The following is a 5,979-nucleotide window of genomic DNA, read 5'->3' as shown; positions in this document are numbered from 1 at the left end:
GCACGCACGTCAAGGTCCCGCATCGCGCTTGCAGCTCGGGGTCTGAAGAGGGCTGGGCGAGCGTCAGCCTCATGGACTTGACTGGGATTGGGTTGGGACGCCTTCTTGATATAAATGACTTCTTGATAGTCAGGCTCGTTCTCATACATATGTGCCTGCACTGCTTTTGTTTCGCTATACAGCCCAGCCTAACGCAACCACTCAGGGACGTGAACATTTTGGTGCGAATCTCTTCAGAACTCTTCTCATAAGAATATGGACATAACATAAATTCTATGATGGATGTATGAAATTTGACTTCTGCATTTTCAAATCATTGACTAGTGTGTTTGTGTGTCTGTGTATGTGCGTGTGTTTGCCTGAAAGAAGACACCACTTAATATCTTTAATATTGTATCTTGAGGACCTGGCACAGAATAAATGCTCCATAAATATTGATTGACTGAACGAATGATAATTATCCATTATCTTTATGTGAAACTTTTAATACTTTTATTAATTCATCAAGTACATAAAATTGCTCCAATGTCTATGTCCAATGCATTTCTCCTCTTTGCTTGATATTATCACTGCTAGCAGAAATATGAATATAAAAATAGACAGACATGAGCTCCTCAGGATGCCTTATTGATAAGAACAATACCGGATTTTTTTTTTTCTAGATTTTTACTCGGTTTTAATAAAGAGCACTTTCAATACTTTGCCTACTGTCTTTTTTTGTTGTTGTTGTTCAATACTTTGCCTACTGTCTTTTGTTTTGTTCCCAGGGCTGACTTCTTTGCATCTCACCACCAAGGTGCACACACAGACACACACACTCAGCCAATAAGGCCCAGGAGTGGCTGCTCCGTGGTGCCTGGCTTGAGAGCACTAGGTCCCCAGTCAGTTTCTGCTCCCAGAAGGCCTGCCAGCCCGCCAGATATTTCTTCAGCCAGGAAGCTCCCTGCTTGTCATCTCTTCCAACAATCACTCTCATGTCTTCTTTCCCGACATGAGTCTGACTTCCCAGGCCGGGGGCTGCCTGAGCAGAGGCACCCTGCTGCATCCATCTCTGGTCTCTCTCTGGACATCCTCTTAGAGATGCATCACTGACTTAACTGGCATTAGTAATGTTTGGGATATATGGATGTCTGAATGATTTGACCAACGGCGTTATTGAGAACTGACCAACTTCTTTCCTTTCAGGATCTAGGAAAGACAAAAGAAAAAATAATTTCGAGAATGTTAATTCATTTGGTAATCTGCTAGATCTTTTCATCATACAAGATCTCAATATTTATTTGTAGAATAGTGGTTCACTCACTCTTGTGTATTTTATACCTAACTCAGTGCCGGACACATGGTAGATGCACAATATCGTTTCAAACGAGTAAATCGGAATATAGTGAAATGAACAGAACAGGTTCTGACTGATCGAGCCCCCATGTGCAGCGGGACAGAGCACCGGCTGCTCCTGCGCCATCTCACAGCTGTCATGCTCACGCCCTTGGCGGCAGCCACTGTGCCAATCCACCTCACGGGGGCCCTTTTTCTTCTTTGTGACCCTCTACTTTGCCACCAAGCATGAAGTCTTTTTCCAGGGACTGGTCTCTCCTGACAACATGCCCACAGGATGTGAGGTGACGTCTCACCGTTCTGGCTTCGCGGGAGCATTCTGGCTGTACTTCCTCCAAGACCAATTTGCTTGTGCTTCTGCCGGCCCTGGCAATTACAGTATTCCTTATCCACTTTTCTACGGGCTTCTTTAGTCATTGTCCGGCTTTCGCATTCATATGAAATACCACGGTTTGGGCCAGGAGCATCTGAGTCCTCAAAGTGACATTGCTATTTTCATTATTTTAAACAGGTCTTGTGCAGATTTGTCCAGTGCACCACATCCTTGGACTTCTTGACTGCTGTTTCCATGGGTGTTGGTTGTGACTCCACGTCAATGAAATCCCGGATAACTGGAACCATGGCTGCATTTATCAAGATATTGCTTATTGGTCCAGCTGTGAGGCATAATGCATACTGAACACTGTACTCTTTGACCTTCATCAGTAAGTGGGTAAGTCCTCTTCACTTTTAGCAAGCAAGGTAACCTACCCCAACTCTAGCACATATAGTCCAGATTCATGGGTTATTTGCTCAGCATACAGATTGAATAACTATGGTGAAAGGACTGCAACTTGAGGCACATTTAAAACACTTTTTGAGTATCCTCTGGCACTGTTTGAATGACAGCCTCTGGGTCTGTGTACAGATCCTACACGAGCACAATGAAGTGTTATGGAATTCCCATTCTTTTTTCTTTTTTGAATGGAATTCCTATTCTTCTCAACTTATCCCTAGTTTGTTATGTTCATATAGTCGAATGTCTTTGCATACTCAATAAAACACAAGCAAGCATATTTCAGGTATTCTCTGCTTTCAGCCAAGACCTATTTGATGGCAGCAATAATGTCCCTTGTCTCACAGCCTCTTCCGAGTCCATCTGGCTCTCCTGGCAGCTTCCTGCTAATATGCTGCTGCATCTGTTTGTGAACTATCTTTAGCAAAATTTAACTTGCAAGTGACACTGTTGATGTTGTATAATTTCCACATTCTGTTGGGCCACCTTTCTTTGGAATGGGCACACATATGAATCTCTTCCAGTTGCCCAGGTAACTGCATTCAAAATTTCATGGAACAGACAAACAAGTGTCTGTAGTGCTGCAACAGGCTCTTGAAACATTTGAATTGGCATTCCATCAATTCCCAGAGCCCAGTGTTCTCACCAGTGCCCTCGGTACAGCTGGAATTCTTCCTTCAATATTACTCACTGGGTCTTGGTCACATACTATCTCTTGAAATGGTCGAACTTCAACCAGTTTTCTTTCATACAGTGACTGTGTACTCCTTCTGTGTTTCTGGGAGGCGTCATGCATCATTCAATATTTTGCCTACAAAATCTCCAATATTTCAGCTCAAGGCTTACGTTTTTCCCTCAGTTCTTTCAAATTTTGAGTGTTCTTCCCTTTTGGTTTTCTAACTCCACATCTTTTGCACATCCTACCATGCTTGACTTTGTTTTCTCTAAGTCCTTTGACATTTTCTGTACAGCTCTTAAACTTCATTTCTTCCACCCGCTTTAACTTCTCTACATTCAAAAGCAGGTTTCAGAGTTTCCTCTGATATCCACTTTGGTCTTTTCTTTCTTTTTAAGGACCTTTGCCTGCTTCAGGATGTTCTTGATGTCATCCCACAGCTGTTGCGAAATCTATGCTTGAGAAGTCCTCTAAAGTCAAGCGGGATATGCTCAAGGCCATGTTTTCTTGGTCTTTGGACTTGTTCTATTTTTTATTTTTTCAGTTTTAACTGGAATTTGTCTATGAGCAATTGATGGTCTATTCCACAGTTGACCCTTGGCCTGGTTTTGGCTGATGAGTTTTGAGTTTCCTCAGGATCTCTATCTACATGTCGTGAATTTGATTCCTGTGCATTCTGTCTAGTGAGGTCCACATGTATATTATTTTCATTTATGTTAATGAAAAACTGAACGTGTAGTAAACAAGTCATTGGTTTTGCAAAATTATGCCACGCTATCTCCAACATTGTTCTACTACCAACATCACATTCCCAACAACTGGTCTTCTCTCTTTGTTTCTAACTTTCTCATTTTAATGTCTCGACTGCAGATTTGATCAATTTCAGACCACAAATGGTGGTTGAATCCTTTAATCTCTGTCATTGGCTTTTGTGATTTGTGCATAAATTTGAATAATATTCATATTAACTTGTTTTTCTTATATGTATATGGATAGTACATGGATCTTAAAATACTCTTTTTTAATGATGAGTGTGATGCCATTCCTCTTTGTCACTCCAAGCATACTAAATAATATTGTCTGATTCAACATACCCAGTAGTTCATCTCAGCTCACTAATCCCAGGATGTCTATCTTTATGTGTTCCATTTCATGATGTCCAATTTTCTGAGATTTATACATCAGATGTTCCGCATTCTGATTATTCATGGATGTTCACAGCTGTTTCTTCTCATTTTGAGTCATGCCAAATCAACACCTAAAGATTCTAAAAGCTTTACTCCATCCGTGTCACTAAAGTCTATTCTACTTTGAGGAGGCAGCTTTTCCTCGGTCGTATTTTGCACACCTTCCAATCTGAGGGGCCACTTGCAGCACTATATCAGATCACCTTCTTCTGTAATCCATAAGGCTTTCAGTGGCTGTTCTCCTTCCTACTGTTTTATTCTGAAAACTCCCATGAAACCTTCCACCCTGGGTGACCCTGTTGGCATTTGAAATGCTGGTGGTATCGCTTCCAACATCACAGCAACATGCAGGCCACCATAAGTATGACAAGTTGACAGAGGAGTGGTGGCTAGTGAACACTGATACAGTCATAGCTCCTTTATCCCATATCTCCATTCATTTTCCACAGGAAATTTTCCACAGTAATTACACCAGTCACTTCCCAATGATAACTAGGTACAGGAGCATTTAGGGGAAATTCATGTTTAATAGGAAACAGATAATTAGTTGATAGTGTTACTTAACTTCCTTAGGAGTCATGACCTCACTGTGGAGAAGAGTGAAACAGCATCACCGGGCTTTCTCTCCAGCCCCTTTCCCATCATAGAACAGGCCAGAGGCCAGGCAAGGGGGGCTGGTAATCGGTGTCATTCTCAATTTTGTTATTTCTCAGGCTATCAAGAACCGTGATAGCTCAATCGTTCTTGTCCAATGTCAAGGCTGCTGTAAGGACATACTCCCCCAGTAGATGGCAGTGTTTTCTTTCTCCAGCTTTAGTAAAGTTCTCTGCCTTGGGAGCTTTGCTTCTTCCGCTTCTCGTTTTACTATTCCTTGAGTAAGCTGCAGGAGATAATAAGTTAAAGAACGGATACTCCTTTCACAAAACTACTCGTGTGTGTGTTTGTGTGTGGCGGCTTCCCAAAGCACCAGATAGGAGAAAGGAACATCTGCTTTGGCTGCAGTTTACAGTCCTATAGCTTGGACTATACAAGGAATACTGTATTCCATTTCCTGATAAAAAGTATAGGACACTGGGCTCTGTTACACAAGGTCAGCAGTTCGAAACCACCAGCCGCTCTGCAGACAAGGACAGGGCTTTCTACTCCCGTTTAACATTTACAGTCTCAGAAACTCACAGGGGCAGTTCTACCTTGTACTGTAGGGATGCTGTGAGTAAGCATTGACCGGATGGCAGTGAGTTGTGGGTTTGAAGCAAACTGATAGCGATGTCTTAGAGAAGATGACATGTCAGACCTGGCTGCCTCTGGAATAAAACATTGACTTCAGAACTCCTTTTTCAAACGATAGCAAACTATTCATGACATATTTTACGCAGATACTATTTCTTTCTGGCAAATAATGAAAAAGTCCACATACCCTATTTTAATGGTAACATCAAGCTCTGCAGTTCCACCAACCAGCCTTTGGGTACCCAGTACTCTAACAGATGGTAGAGTGCTGTTCCTACTGGACAAGAAGGAAACGCTGCAGAATCTGAGCGGGGGACGGAAGAAGGAATTGAAATCCCAGGAGCGCATGCTGGAGCGGAACAGCAGACGTGTTGATTGGTGGAATCATATTTCAGAGACCTTATCATCAAAATACTGTACTGGCGTAGTGGAGCTCGTGTGCTGCTGATTTCTCAAATGTATTCCTTGGTAAGCAAACCAGGGCTCCGAGTTTTCATTGACAACGTGGAGAGAGCCCGGGTTTAGTCTTCGCGTTCTTCTGTGCGGATTCAACTCATCTTTGGTTTTAACAGTGGTTTCCACCGTGTAGGGCATGCTGATAGTCAATCTCCAAAGCAGGACCAATCGAGGACGCGTTGCCAGCCCACCCAGTGACACTCGGCCCTTCGGCTGCCTCAGGACCTGGCAGCCCTGGCAAGTCCCAGCAAAGGCTTTCTCCAACAGCAACTCCCAAATGGTGACAGGTGGCTTCGTCCCGCCCCCATGGCCCTTAGTGC

The sequence above is a fragment of the Echinops telfairi genome, unplaced genomic scaffold, assembly GCF_000313985.2.
Source record: "Echinops telfairi isolate 266 unplaced genomic scaffold, ASM31398v2 ScPeMD7_18;HRSCAF=68, whole genome shotgun sequence".
NCBI classification, from domain to species: Eukaryota; Metazoa; Chordata; class Mammalia; order Afrosoricida; family Tenrecidae; genus Echinops; species Echinops telfairi.
This window is presented reverse-complemented; position numbering follows the sequence as displayed.